The 24,401-nt window shown below is 37.1% G+C and overlaps 1 protein-coding gene across 3 annotated transcripts in view; it reads left to right on the top strand.

The window, feature by feature from the left end:
* NCKAP5 (NCK associated protein 5) overlaps nucleotides 1-24,401 on the top strand; it is an 881,281-nt gene that overhangs the window by 331,991 nt on the left and 524,889 nt on the right. The gene's annotated exons all lie outside the window — the stretch shown is intronic.

Here is a 24,401-nt window from a genome sequence, read left to right as displayed (position 1 = left end):
CCTTGATATCTAATTGTAATGTGTTTGCTGTGTACCTGTTTAATGCTTCTATATTGCTATTCTGTTACTTTTATCTGTTCAAAATACCTACACATTAATTTTGGAGTTTAGGATCCAAGAGAGTAGATTTTCTTACTGCACAACTAAATTCATAACTACTGAGTGCGCAACTCTAGAATTAATGCTTTTGATGATGGCGAAATGTGTATTTTCCCCAAATGGTAATGAGATCTCCTTTTCTGCTAAGTTAAAGATTTGTTGTTAAAATATGATTTGAGGAAAGCTGATTTCATTTTTGGTGGAGCGCGATTTGAAAAAAATAAGACCAAGATTATTTACTTTCAAATAGTGAAAATTGGTAGTTTGTCTGTGTGTAATGATTAGTTAAAACATGGAAATCAAATGAGAGAAGCAGAGGGAACATCCCCCAGGTGAGTGTGAACATTTGTTCTAAAAAATAGAACAAGTGCTAGCAAAGTGCGTAATCATTTTCTTTCAATTACACCTGATTCTGATTTTTAAAAGAAATGTTGGAAAATAGTTTCAGCTTTATTTATCTTGCTTTGGGTTTCTTTAACCAAAAATGCTTTGGAATTTCACATATAAATAGGGTATTAATGAAAAGTAGTTGAGTTTTAAGGTAATCAGTTAATGAGCCATAAAATAATCCCTTGTTCTTTTTTTTTGAGAATTTGGGGGTGGGGGATGGGCACAGGGAAAATCAGAATCTAGCTGATACCATAAGACCCCCTTGATTTTCATATAGTCTGGTTCTATAATAGTGAAGGTTAACTGTGTACAGTAAGAAATGAAGTACAAATGGCTTCCTTAATTGCTAGAATTATTTCAAAATGTGCATCACAAAGAGTGTATTATTCAAAATGTGCATCACGAAGAAACGAGAAGAGAATTATTTGTTTCATGCTTCTGTAAATTTGTTGATTCACATACTACTCTAAATAAATGGGCTGTCAGCTGAAGTTTCACTATCCTTTACAATTTGAGCTATACAGTGATCATGTATTAGTTATAATGGGATTTAGCTTGTAACTTTATAGTGTGAGCTATATATTAATTAATTTTGAGGCAGCTGCTCATTAGAAATTCTTTCTGGTAAACATAATAAGTGAGCATATTTTGGAAGATGCCAGCACATGATCTATTAAATGGATTATGATAAGTACATTTGGTTGATTTTATTGGCAGGTATGAAAAATTCATATTTATAGGAATCCAGCACAATTGGCTATAAAATGGTATTTTAATACTAGTTTTTACATTATTGATTTAATGGATAACATAAGGACCTAGTAAAGGAATTGGTGTTGGTAGAAGTAGAAGATATATTCCATAGACTTACAGATCTGGAAGGGGATTCCTCTTTCATCCATTTCTCTTGCTTTGCAATGAGAAAACAAACCAGAGAGGCTGTGATTCATGTGGAGTCATATCTGCATGGAAGAAGAACTGAAACCAATGAACCAAATCTCTGATGCTCTACATGCTCTTCCTGTCCTCAAGCAGGACTTTAGGAGCCTTGTCTTGCCAAGAAAGAGATTAGGTGATAAGTTACCACAGAACCAATTCATTTGGAAATGAGGAAGAATGTTTTGCTTTGGAGGATACTCAATAGGGGCTGCTAGCTTTTTTTTTTTTTTTTGGAAAAAAGGTAATTTATTAATTTTAGAGAAAGAAAGGAAGGGGGGAGGGGGAGAGAGAGATCGATTTGTTTTTCCACTTCACTTATCTATGCATTCATTGGTTGGTTCTTGTAGGGGCCCTGACTGTACAAGACAGATAGAACTCACAACTTCGGTGTATCGGGACCACACTCTGATTAACTCAGCTACTAGCCAGGGCAGGTTTTGTTTTAAATCTATCCTGGGAGTGAATTAGTGGTTTTGGGAAATTATATCAATGCAGTTTATGTTTGAATTCTTGATCTACTTTACTATCTTCTTCGAATCATCCCTGATGTGCTGATTGAATTCTTTTGTCATAGGACATATACCCAGAATCCTTACAGTTATCTAAGCGTTCATCTTCTTCATGATTTCCATCAGCATCTCCCTAGTGCCTAGAGTGTGTGTGCATGGGGCAGGGGTGGGGGGGGGGGCACTAATGAATCAGAGGGCTCTAAGAAAAGAAACCTGATTACAAATGGGCTGTCAAAGTCACCTGAAACACAGCCCCATTGGTCAGAGCAGGCAGAGGGGAGCCTCATGCTCTGCAGCAAGACCTCCTCAGCCCTCAGGTCTCCTCAGCCGTTTAGCATGAGGGGCCTCCTTGGCAGTGACCACTGGGGTGGATGAGTTCTTGTAACTCATCCTGTTTCACTTCAGCAGCCTCAAACAGCTGAACTACTCAGATCCTAAGTCTGGGAAAGGACATACAATCACTTACATATTGTATTAAAAGCAGAGGGAAATGAGAAAGAGATAAAAATAAGTGTTAATAATATTAAGTGTCACTTCTTCGAGGGAAACTAAAGTGAGAAAACTTTCCATCACTTGACTAAGCCAACTAACCTCAAAATAATGGAAACCATGTTCTCTCTCACATGAGAGCCCAGAACAAGTTTTCATCATCAAGAGTGGGGGCACGCTCCTTCCAGTGCCTCTACCAGCCAGAAACACCGCAGGCAGGAACCACTATCTACACCTTCTGGTGAACTTACTTATTTTTGCTTAGCTTTAGTTTAGATGACAAAAATGACTGACAGTGAAGTTGAGAGGTGTTGCTTCAAACTAGTCTGAGTTAGTGAGGTCTCCTTCTTACCCTTATGGAATTGTAGCTGCATTATTTTTTAATATTCCTGTTAACTGGAGCTGAGCTAATAAAGTGGTCTCTGGAGAAGCCTTACTTTAATGTGGCAACACACACCCTTTTAAGGGTTATTCTGAAAGCACCAGTCTCATTTCTGCAACATTTTTCTTACTTTGAAGTTACATCTTCAGTTGTACTTATCACCTTGCAATGCATTTCTTGTCTGTCTCACCTACTAGATGGTAAGCTTCAGAAAGGCTGTTCTGTATTGTGTTCTCCTGGGAATCTTTGATAGCTGGCCCAGAGCAGAATTCAGTAAATATGTGTGGAATTAATGCACATGGAATGAATAGATAAATAAGTTGTATATAAATAGACTTTTAAAAATATTCTTAATACAGTACTCAAAAAACTTTAGTCTCCCTTAATATCATTTTACCATTCTTTTATCCATCTAATATTTTTATTAAAATACCTGGCTAGGCCCTGGCTGGTGTGGGTCATTTGGTTGGAACATCACACTGTGGCCAAGGGTTGTGGGTTCGTCCCCCAGTGCAGGCTCATACAGGAGGCAACTGACCAATGCTTCTCTCTCTCTTTAAAAGCAATGAAAATAAAATGTCCTCCAGTATGGATGATAAATAAATAAATACATACATGCCTAGGCTCTTGATTCTGAGTTAGTTAAAGCTGAATTAAAATGGTCTTATCTCTCTACCATAAAAGATTTACTTTGTTACCCTTTTAAACACATGATTTGTCTCTGCTTAGGAATATCATATTTTGTCATAACTAATCAAGGTACACCTCTTTTATTTTTTCTAAGGAATACCTTTTGTTTCCTAAAGTAAAATCCCTAAATTTACGGAGTAGGAGTGCCTCTTGTTGGTGAGTCTCTGCTCTTACATATGGTTTATGTCACAACCCTGCATTTGTTACTAACAGGACCACTTTGTAATTAAAGCCTGTAGTGGTAATAGACTTGTCACTAACATGCCCGAGTTTTAATTGGATTTGTGTGAGGGTTTATGCATAAAAGACTGTGATTTTCTAATTAGCAGAGCTGATAGCCTACCTTCTGACAATATTAGCCTGACTTGGGACTCAGATGCCTTTTGATTAATTATAAATATCTTATATACCTTGTGTCTAATATATTGACTTTAGTGATACATTTAAGTGCAATTTAATTTTTATATTTTCTTCTATGAAATGTAGTAAATCTGAGTTTGATATTTTCAGTTGTATTGTTGTAGTCACCTAAGAGGATATTGGGTTTAGGTAGATAAAATTCCTTGAGTGCCTACGTATGCTGGTCACTTGACCAAATTAACTACATTTTCTCAGATGTAAAAACAACTGGTAGAGCAATAATTCGTGATAGTTACATTCTCTAAAGTTGCTGCAAGTACTGAATTAGTGAACACTGAACCATCCCTCCTAGGAGAAGTATACAGATTCCTGTGAGCCTCTGATCATAACATCGTCCTCAAGTGATCAGGACATAAACTTCATGTGTGTTCTATGTGTGTTTCTCTTTAAAGACACCTAATTTAATACAGACTGTTGGTTTATTAACCTTGAACTCATGGCAAACAGCACTGCAACTCATACCTAACAGAAGCTTGTCTAACACAGGCATTTTATCTGTAAGAGACATCACAGCCTTTTTGTTATTAGGACAGACTTTGCCAGAGATGAGCAATGTGTTAAAGTGTACAGGATGGCTGGGATTGGAATTACTGGTCCTAAAGCTAGCTTATTCCTCTTGGAGGATCAGTGCTATAGAGATCTGAACTGGCCATTTTTCAAAACAGGCTCATTAGGGTCTAGAAAACTAATAGTCCTGTAATTTGAACAGAACTGTGAGTTAATACATTTTATTCAATGACTGAATTTTATTGAGAAGTAAAATTAAAAGCACCTAGAAGAGTGTTCAGATTGTTCTTGTTGCTGATTTGCTCCATTCTGTGTGAATGCCTTGAAATTCCCCCATGTACTTCAGTTTATCTAAGGGTCCTATCTCATTGCCATCATACCTTGCAGAAACTGCAGTTCTGGTCTTGAACATTAAACCTCAGCTGACCACCAGCTTGAAATTCCCTTTTAGGATCCCCACCTTTTATGTCATTCTGTGCTTCTCGAAGTCTGAACCTTTACCCACACACTATCAGAATATGCTTCTCTGAACTATGTGCCTGAATATCCTTCTTTGAACTCTGGTATCTGACATACCTGGGGGTGTGGCCTGTGCACAGGCCTTTGCCTTGCTGTCTGGTCCTTCTTACTACAGATCCTGCTGGGGGATCATTGCTGGAATCATTCTCAGTATGATTGTATTTCAGGAGCAGAGTAAAATTCCACTAAAAGCCAAACAATGGCCAGGTTACACATAAATCTCTTCTGTAGTAGGTGACTGGGAGGACTATAGCGTTGTGGTCTGGAGGCTTCACTCTGCAAGAAGGAGAGATTTGTTAGGATTCAATACAAGAATACATGCAGGAGCATTTAGGATAGTAACTGCCCCATACCAATGGCTCAATAAGTACTAGCTAATTGTATTATGGATTTTTTCACTCTTTCTAAAGTCTAGAAAATTACCAGCTTAGCCTTTGCAATATCTGATCAGGTTGCATTTAGTGTGTAAAATTATTGCATTTAAATGTAGTTATATGTACATACTATATTTACAAAGTTATGAATAGGAAACATCCATATTTGGTAGATTGTTTATAAATTTGCACTTGTGAAAATGTTCACTCTATTTCGATTTTTTTATTTCCAAATAATTTAATGTGCTATATTAGCAAAATAATACAAATATGGGAAGCTGGCCAGAATATGGAAATATGTTCACTTACAGCTGAAAATTCTACTTATACTTGCAAGAAATAAGCTTTGGTAAGATCATGAACCAAAGTAGTATTTTCTAAGTTCTAGCTTTTGAAGGGCAGGGGCCATTGCATATGTGTGTACTTTGCAAAACCCTGTCTTCTGTATTGGCTTATATGTACTAAATCAATGAATATAATGTTGAATGAAGAAGTATAAGGAGTTGTCTTGTCAGCCTTTTCTCTGTTTCTCTCTAAACTTTCTTCTTTTCCTTAATGTTTTTCTCCCCCCAGCCACAGACTGCTGCTGGCTGGTTTTTACAGCACTGCCGGTTTTCCCCAGGAGCAGCAGTGATCCATTCTTGGACACACATAACAGAGAAGCTGGTCGGTTGAATAGATTCAGTGTGGCTCCTTCTGCAAGTGCTTATCTTGTTCACTGGTTGCTTTGTAATTGTTATTACTTTGAAAAAGCATTTCTTTTTCATCTCTACAATCAGATTATATAGAAGGAGACTTTTTCCTATTGAGGTATATTTTTATCAGGATGTTTTTCTTCCATTTTATAAATACTGGTATTATTAAACATAGGATGAAGCTCTCTTGCAGTCAGTGCCAAAGGAAACAATACAATAGGCATGTGCAGTAGGGGGTTAGCTAGATAGAGCGGCTATCTTGTTTTTCTTGCTTGCTCTTAATCAATGTGCATATTCTTTTAAAACTTTCTTATCCATCCTTTGTGAGCATTGTTTGTGAATTTCCTTCCTTTCTTCCTTTTCTTTTTGTGACAAGGTTTCTGTTTCTCTAATTTATCAAGGTGTCACATACAACAGTCATTGTATTGTACTAGAGACATTCTCCATGTGCAAGAGAGTCTGTTTGTTGGTGGGTTTGCTTTTCTTTTGGACTAACAAGGACACTGCTGGTTATTTTTACCTTGATCTTACAAATGTGTTTCAGCTCTGGACTTTGTCTATCAGTAATTTTTTTAAATGGATTGAGCCCTTCTCCAAAGCAGATATATTGTGCTGCTTTAATGGAATCCCCCATCTATGACAATCTATTTTTATTGTGACTTTCAACAATTGTACCTTTCTTATATGAATGCCTACAGAATCCATTTTTCTTTGTTTTGTTTTCTCTTTTGTCTTTTAGATATGAGAACTTAGCCAAGGAACAAATTAAAAACACAAAGCTTTTGTGATCAGGAATGTTTTCAGCTACAAATCTCAATTTTATCATTAGTTACTAAAAAAGCACATTCTTTCTTTACCTATTTAGTTAGAGAAGAGTTGATTTTGCTAGAAGCCACACAAAGCTTTAGGAATGCCTTTCTTTTGGGCTTGGGAAAATAACTAGAATAAAAGGAAACGGAACAAATCCCTTAGCAATTTACACATTCTATTTGCTTTTGTGTGAAATTTATTTATATCCAGTATTATTTATTTTAGAGAAGCAAATTTAGAAATTATTACAATAATAAGTGCTACAAATAACGTTTATTTTATTTGCATTAACAACAGTGAAAAACAGTGATAGCTACCTTTAGTATTTTTATTTTCTGAAGATTGAGCCTGTATGTTACTTGTTTTAGTTTTTTATTGGATGTGGTAGCCATTCTGATCATTATTATTTAAAAGAAAATAGCTAGTCAGTTATTTATATAGTAACTGCCAAATAAAGCTTTTTAATATAATGAATAACTTTGTTTCTGTTTCATGTCTGAGTTTAGCTAAGGCCTAATGCTGACTCATTCCTACCTACCTGCTTTAGTGTTTGAGTTAAGTAAAAAGGGGCTCTGGTCTTGTATCTTTCTCAGTAACCTCTTTGGCTCTTGTGAATAGGTCAGATTAAAACCCAGAAAGATGTTCAGTCACATGGAGTGAATGAATTTGTTGATTGTGAATGGAACATGTTTTGCAGTCTATTCAAATGTGCTCACATTTCCAAGCATTTTTTTAAAGATGAGCAGCCTTGGAAATAGCACTAATTTGGGCCCTGTGGACAATAGCTCTGTTCTATTAGGTTTAGCTCTTCAACTGACTTATTTTGTCATTGAGTTATTCAGCCTCTTTGACCCTCCATTTCCTCATCTCTCAAATGAGGGTGGTGTGGTCAAAGATCACCTCAGGGGCCCCACTTTAGTAACTTGTAATTTCTGAGATAAATTAGGAGGAGCCTATAGTATCTTTGTCTTGGGCATAAGAAGTCAAAGCATCTGCTTGTTAAACATTGGCAGTGGTAATCAGCTGTGTCGCCTCAAAGCCAGTTGTGTAGAACATCAATTAGCAAGAGCTTTCCCATCAGACTTTGCACATTAGCAAATTAAAACTGATCAAAAGTCATGAAACTAAGAAACTTACCAAAATGATCTAATTCTTCACCCATTGAAGCCAAGAGATAGCAGCTATTATTATCTCACTAAAATTGTGTCCCACAGGTGGTGAAGCTAGTGTTCAACTCTGCTTCCAAAAAGATAGCTGAGCGGAATGGAGGAGGAAGAACATCATGGCTAACATAACTAACTCACTACATTTTGTGCAAGGAAAACTGTCTGGAGCTTTTGGGTCAGCAACAGTAAATCCCTGAATTGTCAACAAGTGGATGAAATTACTGTGTTGATAACAGAGCAGTGAACAGAAGTTTGCAAAAAGCCCAAAGGGCAACCAGTTTAACATTAGAATGGAGTTGAAAGGATCTGAGAACCAGAAAAACATTTAATTTGATTAGTATTGGGAATATTTGCTCTAGCAGTCTTTTCTCTACTTGTATTTTTTTTTCAGATAAGTATCTGGCTTACTAATACTTGAACCATTTATAGATAAAAATAACTCTAAGAACTAAACATTACTGTAGAGCTTATCATGTGCCAGCCACCATTCTATATGTTTTATATATAAAAAAAAACCTCATTTAATTCCTGCAAGAACTCACAGAGAGTCTATGAGTCAAGAGGGGCAGTTATGTCTTAGTAACAAGCAGCCCTTGAGTCCTAGTGAGTTATAATAATAACGGTATATTTCTTATGCCATGAAATGTCTGAGGTATCTGCTACTCTGCTCCAAATCATCCTCACTCCAGGACCCAGACCAGTCTTTTTCTACAACATTGATAGCCACAGTGAGAGAAGAAAATGGAAAACCTTGCCCTGACTTTTCAATTTTCTTCCTAGAAGTTACACGTTTTCCCATTCACATTTCATTGGCCAAAGCAAGTTCTGTGCCAAGCCTGGTATCAATTGAGTGGGGAAGTAAAATGTACCCACAAAAGGGGCACTGTATGTTTGTAAATAATGATACATCCTAACACAGAAGGTAAATAACTTCCTCTAGGTCAATGAGCTGGTAACTGGAAGAACTGGGATTTGAACTCATGAAATCTGGCTCCAGAGTCTATTTTATTAACCATTATTCTATTCTGCCTCTTCAACGATGTGACTCCCAAGGGGAATTTAAATGGGTTTTGAGAGCTTCTTAAGAAATTCTTGTAGAATTTGTAGTGTTCATATTTCTGAACACCTGCATGCAATGTAAAAATTTACAAGTCCAGCTAGAATCATATGGATAACATTGCATTAAGATTAAGAATGGGGACTTTGGAGCCAAGTGTGCCTGTGCCCAAATCCTGACATCTTTGCTTACTAATGCTGAGAACTTGGGGAAGAAGTGTTATCTCTCTGTGCCTTATTTTCATTATCTATAAAATGAGAATAATAATATTCACTCATGATTAGAGTGAAAAGTTGATGAGTTAATGCCTAACTGTAAAGTACTTGGATATAATCACTATATGAGCATTTAGTTTTATTATTACTCTTATTTCCTTTTATCTTAAATGTAATTAAAATTTGTTCAAAGACTACCACTCACCACTTCCACGGTCATCTGCTGTTGAGGGTGGTGGAACCACATCTTCAGAAAGTGGTGGCTTTGCTGTTGTCTCAGAACCACTCACTGTTTGTCTTTCCCTTCTCTTGTTTTAAGATACAAAAGATACCTTTGCATTTTTATTTTTCTCTTTCATTGTGTCAGTAAAACCTTATCATTATAAATTCTTAGATTTATTTACATATAAACAGAAAGTTTACAATAACCCATTTTGATAGAATTAATTTTTCTGCCTGGTTGTTGTACTGTTATTGTTCTTCAAAAACATCTGCTGTTGTTTGCATACTAGTTGCTTTCCTGCTTTCTAAAACACTTTTACCTCTGTTGAGAGTATCCTAGATGGCCATATACCTGAAAATATTTTTCTTTCCCCTGAGGGTCTTACCTGGTGTAATATAAATTATTTCACAGATTGGCTTTCATTGATTTCTCATCTCTGAGACATTAGGCTCTGTTTTCTTATCGGTGTCTTCCCTTTTCCCTCAAAGCTTTCCATTGCTGACTTTTCTGTTGGTGGTGCTTTTCAGCTACTGGTCAGCTCAGATGCTAATCAAATATTACATATATCTGGCCACAATTAGATTGTTTACAAAGAATGTATGGAAGTATGAGTTTCTCTTTTATTCTCTAGAATTTCTAAATTGGCATTTCTTTAAAGAGGCTCATGTCTTTTGAAATCTTATTGTTGGTATTTTTGAATAGTCTTGCTGGTAATGGTTTGACTGACAGGAAATAAAGGAGGAAGATACTTCCTTATTTGTTTGTGTCTCCTGGTAGTGTACTCTCTGGTTCTAGTGTTATACATATTGTGTGAGCATTTATACAAAGTTTCACGGTTGACAATATTTCTAGGAGTATGTTCAATATAAATTAAGTCATGCTGACAGTGGAAACAATAAGACAATATACAGAAAGCAATATATTGACTACAGGCTAGTTATGTATTCTAGAAGGAAGAAAGAGGAATGTGCTCAATATAAATTTTTAAATCACAATGATAGTGGTGGGGTCAAGAAAATATGAAGAAAGCAAGATACAGGCTCAATTCTAGCCAAGTATTTTAAAAGGAAATAACTCAAATTGAGTTAGTCCAATAGAAATGAATGCAAAAATTATTGAGTTAAAAAATAAGATCTAGTTGTATATCATGTCCAAGTAAAGATTAATCGGGAAATTTATAGAAGGCATTTTCCCAGGAAGGGGCAATGTATATGAAATACAAATGTTCAACCCACAGGGTAGATGCTATCAGTTGTTTACTTCCCTGAGAACAGTCCCTAGCCCACAACAGGGAGGAGGATATCTAAGACTGTGCTACATGATCCTGACCCCCAGGCCAGAGCTGATCAGGCCAGAGTGTGTTCCTCACCCTAAGCTCTGCCAATCAGAATCTTACTCCACGGAATTTAAAATGCGAGACTGATGGGAGCAGGAGTCTGCAGTCTGGGGGCAGGGCATCATGGGAGCATCCAGTGTAAACGGAGATGAATTCTTAATGCTGAGGCCCCAGAGGTGCCCTGGTTCCTGTCCTTCCTAGGGTTTGGTGGTTCAGTTGCTCCTGAAATATTATAAATTGTTTAATAAAATTCCTCCTCTTTCTTATTTTAGCTGGAGTTTCTTTCAGTTACTTGCAACCAGGAGAAAACAAACTCCTACAATTCATATAGAAAGATTAGAAAATATGCCCTGACTGGTGTAGCTCAGTGGATTGAGCACAGGCCTATGAACCAAAGAGCTGCTGGTTCGATTCCCAGTTAGGACACATGCCTGGGTTGTGGGCCAGGTCCCCCATAGGGGGTGTGCAAGTGGCAGCCACACATTGATTTTTCTCTCCCTCTCTTGCTCCTTCCCTTCACCAGCTCTCTAAAATTAATTTTAAAATATTTTTAAAAGAAAGATTAGAAAATAATCTAATCAGGCCACAAAGCTCAATACTCAAAACAATTCCAAGAGGAAAGTAGAAGAACTCAGTTCTGATAGGTATTGGACTCATCAAAGTGAATTGACAGATGATCAAAACATCAAAAATTACTCTTTCAAATGCTGTAGGAAAAGCTATTAAGTTGAATGGTTTATACAAATCAGAAAATGTATTGCGCCTGATAATCATTCAGTTGTGTAGAGACCTGAGTTTATAAGGGCCTGGTTATGGGTTCTGTCTCTAGACAGACCAGTTCTAGGCCCACAGTCACCAAACTCCTTACCTTGTGCAAGTGACCAGTGCACATCCCTGTAATGAGGGTGGCAGCCAAAAGCAAGTGTATTTGTAAACTGTCCCCACTCTGGAAGACCAACCAAGTCGATATTCTTGTAACAGAGCATGAAGTTGGACCTTATCCTACACTTACCATCAGAGTAGACTTCGTAAAAACACTATGAAGATGAATATGGAAGTACTAAAAGTGTCTTTCTTGCTAAGATAATGGTATCTGTGGAGTTTTAGATACGAAATATACCATTGAATCATATAGTTTTCTTGAACTCTCTTGAAAAATGGAATGTAAAAGATGTGAGTTCTTTAGATTAAAAAATAGCTTTGCAATAAATAGTTTTAGTTCTGCAGTCATAAATTCCTACGTTTGGCTTCTGACTTTTTATGGGTCTTACCTTGTGTGAAATGTGACTGCAATTTCCTCTATAAAGACTTCCTTGAGAAGTAAACACTCCTTCTGCTGAAAATATATTACACTCTGCTTAGGGCACCCATTATATTTTACCTAGGTATGTGTATATTTTTATATAGAGATGGATTACATCCAAACATATATAGTTGATAGACTTTATATTAAAATGTAAGCATATCTGAACGTGTTAGTTTCCTAGGGCTGCTGTAACAAAGTACCAGGATATGAGTGTCTTAAAGAACAGAAATTTATTGCCTCACAGTACTGGAGGCTAGAAGTCTAAGATCAAGGTGTTGACAAGGTTGCTTCCTTCAGAGGACTCTGAGTGTGTGTGCCTGTTCCATGCCACTTACCTAGCTTCTCATTGTTTGCTGCCAATCTTCAGTGCCCTTGGCCTATGGAAGCATCACCTTGTTCCCTGCCTTCATTGTCACATGGTATTCTCCCTTTGTGTATCTATCCTCACATTTACCCACCCCCTTTTTTTAAGGAGTCTAGTCCTAATGGATTAGGACCCATTCTAATGACCTTGTTTTAACTCCATAACCTCTGTAAGGACCCTCTATCCAAATAAGGTCACATTCTGAGGTTTCGGGGGTTAGGACTTCAATATGAATATCAGGGCTGCACAATTCAACCAAATATACTGTATATAGGTACATTCATCTGTTCTCTGAGAAAGAATGTTCTGTGGCTACAGGGATTAAGCATTAGTCATCATTGTGTCTTCCACAGAACCTAGCAAAGTGCTCCCCAACATTGTAGGCAGAGCATTTGTGGAATGAGTCAATGGCATTGCCAGTCTATCCTAAAAGCCACCTTTTTGCTGAGCAGAATTTACCTTGTGTGTGTGGCTTATTCTACAAATGAAGGAGGGAGCTTTTATAATATAAACTCTGCTGTATTACAGTCCACTTTTAACTTCTTCTTTTAGGAACTCATAAGCTTTATTTTTCTGAGCCTAGATAGATGGCTTAAATCAACTCAAAGAGACTGTCTGGGGACTTTCATGAAAATAGAGACAGAATGAGATTTCAAGGCCATTGATAACTGAAAGCCATGACACTAAATTAATTGTCGCATAAGGGCTGTGGTCACACATACCCTCAGGTATGTGATGCTCCTTAGAAGGTGGTTCCTGTGTGTTTTCCTAAGAATCCCCTTTCCATATGAAACTACATACAGCCTACTACTTTCAGAACCAATGGAATAAAATGAAATATTATTCAATTTTTCTTAACTGCCAGAAATAAGATAGACCTAGATGTGCCTTTTTAGTGGGATTTTAATATTAAGGAAATACATATGGGGGCAGTGCATGGAAAAAGCTTTTTAGAAAATATGGAAACATAGGGAGAATCATTCAGAAATCTCAGTTTTTCAGAAGTGAAAATTCAGTTTAAGAAATTAAGTGGTTCTTCAATTATTCATAAAAAGTATATCTCAAGGAAATCTGTTTTGAAGTCCTTAAACTGACTTTACACTCAAGGAAGAAGTTACTGCAAGAATTAGGAATAGAAATTTCTACATTAAAGTTTAAGGAGTTTTTTGTTCTAATATGTATTTCAGAAACATTTTAGGTATGAGAGTTTCTGGGTTTCCCTGTGCCTCAAACAAAGAGAAGAAGAGAAGGAAATGGGGTTTCTCCTCTTTTAAATGGTCTTTAATTCTCTACGGTGTTAGCTAAGTTAGTGGAGCCTGCATTTATCAGAGACATTGTGAGGAAAGTGCACGTTATTTCAGTGAAGTTCCAAGCAGAGACAACAAGGGGAAAACCCAGAAAGACAAGTTCATCTCTTCATTGGTATGTTTATTTACTAGCATGTACCTCTGAAATGTTCAGAATGCTGCATGTATGACAGCAGTACTAGGGATTGCAGGTAGCTCATGTGGTCTTTTGGCACACTTTGTTAAACTCTGTGGCATGAGACTGACTGCCAAGGCTAAATAAGTGAAGGCAGCTTGTGATGTCGCCTCAACATCGTCTTTGCCCTGAAGCATGATCTTTCATTCACTGAGGACGTGTTTGTGCCTTGGATACACACAGAGCATGAAGTTCCAGCCCTCTGGCTCTTAGGACTCAGTAGTGGAGAGAAGTAGGTAAACAGGCCATTGTGATGTAGTGGATGGCCCAAGTGACTATGAGGATGAATCAGTGAATCACTAAATGACAATGTGGTTGTAAGCTGAGACTCCAGTGTTGAGTGTGGAAGACCTCATTCAGTGTACAACAATTGTGAGAATACTTACATGGGCATAAAAGTTAGAAAACTTTTAGAAAATACTCTAGAGATGTAGAAAATTAGAACAAAATTAGAAAGCTTCAGACATCTCAATAAGGACAAACATGTGGATAAAAGACTTTCAGAAAAGCAGGCAACTAAAATTAGGGTGTATGTTCATTTTTTCTAATGATCTCTGTATTCCAATACAGCAAATTCTTTTTAAGATCACCAGTTTTGCATGTGTGTAAGAGAGGAGGGAGTTTGTTAATCAGCACAGCACAACATTATGTGACTCCCACTTCCTCCCAAGTTCAGTGGGATGTGCATGTTGGCCCTTTTGAGTCCTCTTGCCTTTTAGTTATTGTTGCACAAAATCATGTAAAGGTTATGGATTTAGAATGCACTCTCAACTTACTGAGTTGTATGCATTGTGGCTGTGAAGAGATTCCCTAAAGTATATAATGAAATGACAACTTTTGGTGTTTCAAAATGTTGGGGCCAACACTGATATTGTGTGTTGGAAAAAGAAGTTTCTTTCATCTAGCTCTAAAGTTTCTCTGAAATACCCTCTCACCCTGAATATCTGAGTGGATGAGTAATTAAATAATCTGCTTTGGAAAGGCTAATTAATTTAGCCATTACTCAGGGACTGCTGCCACCGGTCTCCCCATCTGCCCACTTGACAGGCACACCTGGCACTCGGCATTGTCTTGCCTCCATGGTGGGCCACTCCCCGGGATGCCTGTGTGTGCGGAGAATGGTCCCCGGCCTCCAGGGCAGCAGACCTGCTCTCTGCACACACACACCAGGTCACCACCATGCTCTGATTCTTGGGGCTCACTCAGAAATGGGGAAGGCTGATGATTTATTGAAACTTTCCCCCAGGATATTAGAGTGTGACTCTGCCCCAAGGTATAAGTGAGTGCAATCATCTATCTAATTTCCTCTGAGGCATTTAGTTAGATCTTTGTAGGGGAAAAATATGGAGCATGCTAACACAAACAAAGCCTAAGCCCAAATACAGGTTCATATTGGGAGTTTCATTAGTATTTTTCTTCTACTCTGTCAGAAATGCAGGTTCATAGTACTTGGAATTCAATGTGAAAAGTTATATCAGTGGTTTTCCTACTGGTGGACATCACAATGGTCGTGAATGTGTTTCATTCTTGGAGACCCTGATCATTTCTTGCATTATATGTGATTTCTTCTGTAACAGTAGAGGCACCGGTAACAGGTGATGGTAAATACAGAGGCACAAGTTCTAACAACCAAGATTTTACCTAAGTAAATATTTATTGCTATTTTTCAAATTTGACCAAAAAAACACCCATGTATAGTTGTATCTAAACTTAAGAGCTGTGGCATGATGGGCAGGTTTTCCAGCCTGCCTGAGCCTCAGTTTCCCCATGGAGGGTTAGTATCACTATACATCAACAGCACTTACTCTGTGGACCAGGGGTTCTGTGAGCTGGGGTTTGTTTGTTTGTTTGTTTGTTTGAGATATATAGATCAGAATATGAAGACATATTAGAATATGAAGGCATATTTGCTTTTTTCACTCTCATTCTCTTGTGGGCATACAGAGGTTTGCCAGAAGCTACTCAACATGTGACATTGCAACATACTAAATATAGAAACAGATATGAGAATCCAGATGTTGTTTTTGTTAGCCAGACATTAAAGACATTTGCAAAAGTATAAAACTGTGCCACTCTTTCTACTAATTTTTGTTTTGAAATCTATATTGCACACATTTTATAATTATATATTATGTTAACCTATAATGGAATTATTACTGTAACTTCAAATATATTAAGACATATTTTAAGGTCCTAGTTATAATGTTGAATATAGCAAACACCAGTGGATATACACATAAACAAAAGCATGTGGGAGTCTTTGTGTTTTTTTTTTCAGAGTGTAAAGAGGTTCTGAATCTAAAAAGTTTGAGAATCATTGTTGTCTGTATATCACATAATTGATTATAATATATATTTTCCTCATGGGATTGTTTGAGGTTTAAATATGTCAGGTAAAGTATTTAGAATAGTGCTCTACATAATAACTATTCAATACCTACCCATTTCTATATTTTTAAGTTATGATATAATGTGTTGCAATGGAAAGGGCTGAAGAAGTCAGTAGAGTATCTCTAAAAAAGTTACCTGGACAAAATTATGACCCAAAAGTTGCAGAAATTGCAACTGGACTGAAATCCAACACCATCACATTCGAAAGACTTAAAGAATTTAGGGCTCATGCAACCAAAATATGTAGTAGAGATTCTTTACAATTAAAATATCTGTGGGGTCAGACCTGTTTTGCTATATGACCTTTTGCTAAAAAGCATGAAGTTTAAAAAATAACTTTCTTAGAAATAGCAGAATGTGCCTCCTCATTTAAAGGAAGTTAGTTTTTAAATAAGATTACTATATAATATTCATTTTAAGACCCAGTTTTAATACAGCTCTGCATGGCCAGAGCCTGTGTCATGTTGGCTACATCTCATGACATCAGTGTGCATGGGTGTGGGTGTGCGTGGTGCGCAAGGTGTTGGTCTACAAGACCGTAAGCTTTTTGACTTTGCAAATGTTTTATTTATCTTTATTTCCCAGTTCCTAGAACTGGGCCAGGCCTAGAATAAACTCACATTAAGTATTTGCTGAATTAATTAAAGTTTTCATCATCATTGGATTATATAGACACAGCAGGATATTATGGATAAATTCAAATATGTATTACATATATATACACATATATATTACATATTACACATTACACATATATATGTAATACATGAAATAACAGAGTTTAAATATTTTAGAATATAGGAGCTTAACCTAACAAACTAACATAAAGTCAAAGTTTGGAGAGTTATTATAGGATTCACTAATACCACAATATATTTATTACAGTAATGGAAACTGACTTTGAGTTCATAAGAGGTCAAGGACATTTTTTAAATATATATACGAGCATGTTATACTTTATTTTTCTAGAAAAGTGAAGCAGAAGTTGCACAAATTAGTTAGCAGTTTCACCAAGACCCACAGAGTTTTTGTTATATTGACAGCTTGCTTGATGTGCCTTTAGAACCACACCATTCCAATTACACTATTTGTATAGAGTAGTCTGGGGCAATGCAACTTAGAAAGCATAGAAACAATTCTTCACACCCTGAGTGCTTGTGCTGCTCTTCCTTCAGGGCATCCTCTAGGGGCAGACCATCTGCTTGGTGGAGAGCAGGGCAGCATAGTGGTTTTATTCTCACCCATTCAGGATGGGTGCTGGCTTTCTTTAGTGGTAATAGAACATAGATTTGTCTCCAGACAGGCCTGCCGTCCACACTTATGCAACAGATGGCTCTGTAGTGCCCTTAAGTTTGAGGTCTCCACACATCACAAACTGAATATATTTTCTCTTTGCAAGCTGCTTTCTCTTGGGGAACATTTTTCTAAACATGCAAACATTTCAGGTCTTTTCTGGATTTCACAAATGCCAACATCCTGTTGTCTTCATCGAGGATGATCTTTCCCATGGGCTTAACTTTCAGATCCATCAGTGGTATTCTAAAGATCCATGGCTTGCATTAATAATTTGTTCTTTGTTATCATCTTTAGTTGACATTGTTTGGGTCTCTATTAAAGGACTTTAGAAACCTGGGACTAAGTCACCATTTGGGTGTAAAATTAAATAAGTAGCTCTGTTTTATTTTTCTTGGAAAGAAAACTTCTCTTTGTTTTTAACTGAAAGAGAAATAAGTATTATGGTCTCCTTTGTTTCACTGTGTGTATATTCTTTATATCCTTCTTTTATTCCTGTTTTGTAAATAAAGTTCCACAGCTCTCAATAAAGTATCCTCAGGCATTTGTTTTGCAGTCATGAAGTCAGTATCCCCTTCATAATGAGCTTTGCTACAAACACAAAACAAAACAGTGATGCATTGCAAAAGCGCAATTGTCAGTTTCTAGCAGATGAGCTAAGGCCTTCAAATAGGAGCAAGAGTGTATGTGTATGTGAGTGTGTTTAATTTTCCTTGGGTTGCATGCAAGTCAAGGATTCTTTATTTTTTACACAAAGCTGTTTTTAAGAACCCTGAATTTGCATGAAAAAGATGCTGGTCCCAGTTGGTTTCACACATATATTGGAACCATGGGGGTTTGAAGATATAGTTTGCTAAGGGACTACTAAACCATAGGCAAATGAGATTACTGTAAAAAAAAAAAAGGCCCATTTATTTTTAACACTCAAAGTTGCTCATTTGAGCCCAGATATGGTTTTTTTGAGCCCAGAAATGTCAACATCTAGAAATTCTAAGAATTTTATCAACTCCATCACTTCCTTAAATTTAATAAAAAATTAAAAAAATGTTTCTTCATGGAAAAAAAATACAATTCCACTGACAAAAACTCCTACTGACATAAAATGCACGCACATGGAATTTCAAGGACTTGAAGATTTTGGGAGATAGAAAGTATTGAATCTCAAAAAATAATATTTTTTGTTTGTTTTTTAGTCTTGAAACCCTCTTTTCAAAGGAAATATTTTAGAAGCCTAATACATAAGATAGCTCAAGACACGGGTGCCCTTGCTGTAGTGGGACTTAAAGCCACTGCTCTTGCCCCTCACCCCACAGAAGGCCCTGTGCTGCTGGAACCCATAGGAGGTTTTTGCTTCATGACATCATATGCATTACATTCCCTGAATAACTGGTTTAAAACAGTGATAGAGCATTGTCCCAAAGAAACACTTGTATTTGCTCTTCTTACAAATTTTGCTCCTTCACCACCTAACTAGTTTGAATCAAATAACTGGACTTAAGGAATGTTCCACCTTGTCAATGAGGAGGATTAGGTTGCAGAGCTAGGACTGGGGAAGGTCTTTTCTGCGACTCAGAGTACTCTGAGAGTTTCTGTGCTTACATCACACATTTCCACCCGGCGTTTTGAAATTGGGCACATCTCTGTTTATGTGGTGGTAGGTCAGGTCAAAACTACACTTGATGTTTCTAGTTTCTTCATATTTTATTCTCTCTTCCTCCAAATCAAATGGCTAATATGCTGCTACTTTATCAAGGATCCTTTTATGTTAGTGCATTCATTCACACTGTCTTTCTTTATTGAATGCCACAAAAATATGATGTGTGGGCAATTCACAAAATTTCATGATTGATTAATATTTTCCTCTTAAAAACTATGTAATGGCTAAAACCACTGAAGTTTTTTTTTTAACTGAATATGAATTGACAAGCACCTGGACTATGAGATAATCCTTAGTAGTGTAATAAAGGCAATTTCCTTTGAGGGTAAAATATGATGTTTCTAACCTTTAAACTATATTCGGACCTGTCATTTAGAAGGGTGACAGTGCTAACATTAGACTCTTGCTGTTTCTAGAAAGGTCTTTGTTATGCTTAACTGCTCTTGTAAAAAATTAACATGCTATTAACATATATATTAAATATTTCTCTGGAGATTCAGCCATCAGGAATGATGATTCCAGGAAAATTTCCAGAACATTCTTTCATTTCTAATTCTGTATCTTCTGGGCGGACAGAGTTCTCAAAGTGTGGTCCTGCAATCCTGGGTGTCTCTGAGATGCTTTGAAGGGATCTACAATGTCAAAATTATTTTTGTAATAACATTAAGGTGTTATTTCCCTCTTCTATTCACTTTCTTATATAAGAGTATAGTGGCATTTCCTACAAACTACGTGATGTGCTATCTCAATGGGTTGAATGCAGAAGCAGATATGTGAATCCAACTATCTTCTTTTAAGCCAGATGTTAAAAATATTTGCAAAATTTTAAAGCAGTGTCTCTCATGATTTTATTTTTACTTTTGGAATATAGGTTAATTTTTCATTTAAATGTTTTATTTGTGTTAACATGGGTTTATTCTTACTTTTAATGAATTAACAAATAAATATTTTAAAGCTATCTGCTTTCATTTATATGTGATAAATGTCAATAGATATAACCCATGTAAACTCATGCTCTTTTGGGACCTCAGTAATTTTGGGGGTGCAGAGGGGTCCCCTGACTCAAATATTCAACAATGGCTATTCGACTGTCCTCTCATTCTATATTCTTATATAGAAATTCATTTGGTTGAAGTGTAGTCACTATTTACATGGTAGCCAATGGGAGCTCTGCTTTTCCTAATTTTAAATGTATGTAAACAAGCTTTTGTGGCCACCAGAACCAGAAGGTGACCTATAGGGGTCATTTGTGTGAGAGTGTATGTGCAGTGTAACATGTCAGTGAAGAATGATAGTGTTATTGAAATGCTATTATACTAGGCAGTTGGTATTGGATTGTGCAACTGATTCCTCATTCAGCAAATCAGACATTTTTGCTCCTACTAAATAGCCCTTAGTAGGTGTTATAGAGATGAACTGACTATGGTCTCAACATTCAAGCAAACAGTTGTTACAGTAAGGTATTAACTACATCACAACTGACCATGTGCAAAAATATGTCAATCAGCATTGTTTCAGCTGCCACTGCTATGGCTGAGGAGGAATTTATGGGCTTATTTAGAGGAAAACATATACCGATTAAACAATTGAGAAAAAATACAAGTCTGCATAATTTAGTTTAGACTAGAAGTTAAATGTGTCTGTATTCACTATACAAAGGAAACCATGGGGCAGATTGAGTTTGGACATTATTACATTTACTTAATTATGATCATTAACATCATAGTAGCTTTTGGGGTTCTTAACACTCTAGTTATTTACTTAGGTGGTGGCAACCAGGTCATGTTCACTTCATGATCACTCATCAAACTGTGAACTTACGATTTCTTCATTTCTATGTGTATTTTGTATTTTGATGAAAAAATAGAAAAATTAAACATCTCAAATTTAAAATATCAGCATAAGTGTTAAACTGTTTATAGTATATACTTTAAGATATTTATCTGAAGACTCCTTGATGCTTCTAGTTAGTCCTTATTTTTCTTCCATCTACCAAAGCCTTTAATTAGGTTCTTCTTTTTGGGACCATGATGGTGAATCACTTGGGGCTGAGTTTTCAGTTGGTAAATACTTGTTGAGATCTCTCTCCCGCCTCTCATCTCTATCTGTCTCTACCTCTCAATCTATCATCATAGTGTTTTTAGTAAAAATGAAAGGAAATGATCCAACCAGTTTCAAAGTGCACATATTTTTGAAAATTTTTTGTCAAAATAACACATGTACATAGTTTGGAAATCAAGTGTAGTGATAAAATTTATAAGATGTTCACCCCTTCCTCCCTACCTCCATATCTTTGCCCTGAAAACCACCTTCCATTTTTTTAGCTCTATCTTATGGATTTTTCATCTTTGTATCTACAAAACATACTTGTACTTTTATTCTAAAATTTATCATTTTTGGACATTATGAACTGTCTCCCTATTATAAACACTTAGTGCTCCTCTCCCACCTATCTCTCTATATTTCCCCTGCTCCTTGATTTTTTATTATTAAAAATTAATTAGCTAAATTAATTATAAAAATGAAGTAAATAGTATTCATAACTGAGTCTGGTAGAATTCTAAAATTGCATTTCTAGAATAACTTCGATCTTTCAAGAGTTAATAATTGCCATGGCTTAGGTTTTCATATTCCAATCTCTGGTTCTTAACAGACTTTCCCCCTGAAACTCTAAAAGTCCTCTCAATATTTATAAACATATAGATTAATTTAGTTTTGATCCAGTTTGTTTTTTCTGGGAGTCATCCATTGGAGACTCTCCATCCTCTTGCTGAAAACAGGACTGGCTGTTTTCTAGATTCCTGCATAGCTGTTTGTTCTGGGTCATCATTTAAAAAAATTTTTTTCCTCCTCTTCTATATAGGACTTTTTGTTTCTTGCTGCTCATGTCTTTCTCTTTACTTGGTTGGATAAAGGTATTCATCCTGGTGAGAAAGAATTTATAGAGTAATTTGGCATGTCAGTGGGAGAGATTTGCCCCCATGTTGATTGGCTGCAAAGACTGGCTATGACCACTGTGGAGAACCAGCTGTACCAGGACCCACCCACAGAACGGGACTGACTTTGGCAGAGCTCTGGTTTCCTCTGAGTGTGCCTCTTAGGGGGACACTTGTGGAGGTGGCTCTGGGGCTTCCTGGGAGGTGTACACCAAGGTCAGCCGCCACCTGTGTTGTACGTGGGGCCACCCAGCATGAACTACGAAGCAGTTTGCAGATGGCTGCTACTTGTGCTGGGCTTGGCGGTGCCCAGGAGAGGCCAAGCTGTGAACCAAGACTGGCTGCCACTAGTGCTGGGCCTGGAGCCACTTAGTGAGGGGTCAGGGCATGCTGAGGCCAGATGCTGCTTGCTTGAGAGATTTTAGGAAAGTCTGAAGTATGAGCCAAGACAGGCTGTTGGTATAAAAAGCCACTGGAAACAGCTTAGGTGGGCCTGCAAGCTGGGTGGGGCGAACAGTGGTAGTCAGGTTGATGGAGACTCAAATATGGCACTTCTGTCAGCAGGGAGGGCTCAGCAAAGGAACAGTAGCCTATGTTAGCACTTCTGTCTAGGAGAAAGCTGCCCCTCCAGTCCTGGCCCTGATGCCAGACAATTAAGTTCTGGCATCTGCATGACTCTGGTCCCTTTTAGAGCTGCTGCCCCAGTGCTGGAGCTCAGAGGGAGTGAGTGAGTACATTTGTGCACAGGCCCATAGAGAGGAATGCCTGGGAATGCGGCAGCCCTCTATCTCTCTCAGCCACACTTCCCACTGGGTTTTACAGCCAGAAGTTATGGAGACTTCTCTTCCCAGCATGGGAACCCTGGGCTGAGAGTTCTGACGTGGAGCTGGGTTCCCTTGATCCTCAGGAGAGAAGTTCTGTAGCTGAGATATTCCTCCTAATTTCTAACCACCGCATGTGGGTGTGGGACCAGCCCATTTTGCATCTCCACCCCTCCTCTTAGTCTCTATGTGGCTTCTTCTTCATACCCTTAGTTATAGGACTTCTGTTCAGCTAGATTTCAGGCAGTTCTGGATGACAGTTTTTCTGTAGTTTAGTTGTAGTTTCAGTGTGGTTGTGAGAGAACGCGAGTAATGCATTTGCTTACACTGCCATCTGGACCGGAACCAAGCACATGCCTTCTTGGCAGTCGTAGGCATTTCAGAGGCCAATGCAGTCAAGGAGAAACCTTCTCATTGTCAGGGAACTGAGTTGCTTCTTTGCTGCTTGCAGATAGCTGATCCTGTGTAGAGGGAAAGCTGAGGGATTAAATATCTTTTCAATAGTTTTACATTTTCTTAGCAGCAGAAACATTTCAGGGAAAATCCTTGCTAAAACTAAGGTTTGAGGATTGCTGGAAGAGTTTACTTACCCTTACTTCGCCTACCAACCATTCAAAGAATAATTGAAAAGCTGTCTAAAATGCGGATATCTATCAGTTTAAAAAATATTCTTAAAATCTTAGTGAATAGTAGCTTTTTTGGAAGTGAAATCAGAATTCCAGTGATAAAAGATACCAAATAAACTCCATTGTAAAATAAAGAATACTAAAATAAATAATCTGATTTTTAATTCTACATATTTCCTAGATCCTCACAAATGACTTACGGATTTTTCCTGGTCCGTGAAAAATGATATGCAAAATTTTTAGTCTTTGAAGTAAGGCAAACCTAATTTTGATCATGATATACTACATACCAGCTGGGGTCAACTTGTTGCTTTGCCTTTCTGAGCCCCTACTTTTATATTTATAAAATGGGAACGATGCAACCCATAGGGCTCATACAAGATTAGGTGAAAGTCCCAGTGTGGTGCTAACATTGCTGTTGCAAAGCAAGCCTGCAAATGATTTTCTCATATAATTTCAAGAAGGATACACTTATGTTTTTTTGCTTGTCAAAATTCAGTACCAACATAGATCAACAAAGAAATAAAAATAATTAAAATATATATGAGGAAAGTTGATACAGAAAGGACACAGACAATTCTTTTACAAATGATATACATTAATGGATTTAAAGTAAAGCTTTCACTCAACATTCAACATTTATTTGGCTATTTTAAATTTCAAGGCAAAAAAAGTTCCCTTTCATGACACTCAATGAAAACAATG

Source organism: Phyllostomus hastatus, unplaced genomic scaffold, assembly GCF_019186645.2.
Source record: "Phyllostomus hastatus isolate PE091 unplaced genomic scaffold, TTU_PhHast_1.1 phas_scaffold_60, whole genome shotgun sequence".
NCBI lineage: Eukaryota > Metazoa > Chordata > Mammalia > Chiroptera > Phyllostomidae > Phyllostomus > Phyllostomus hastatus.
This window is presented reverse-complemented; position numbering and strand designations above follow the sequence as displayed.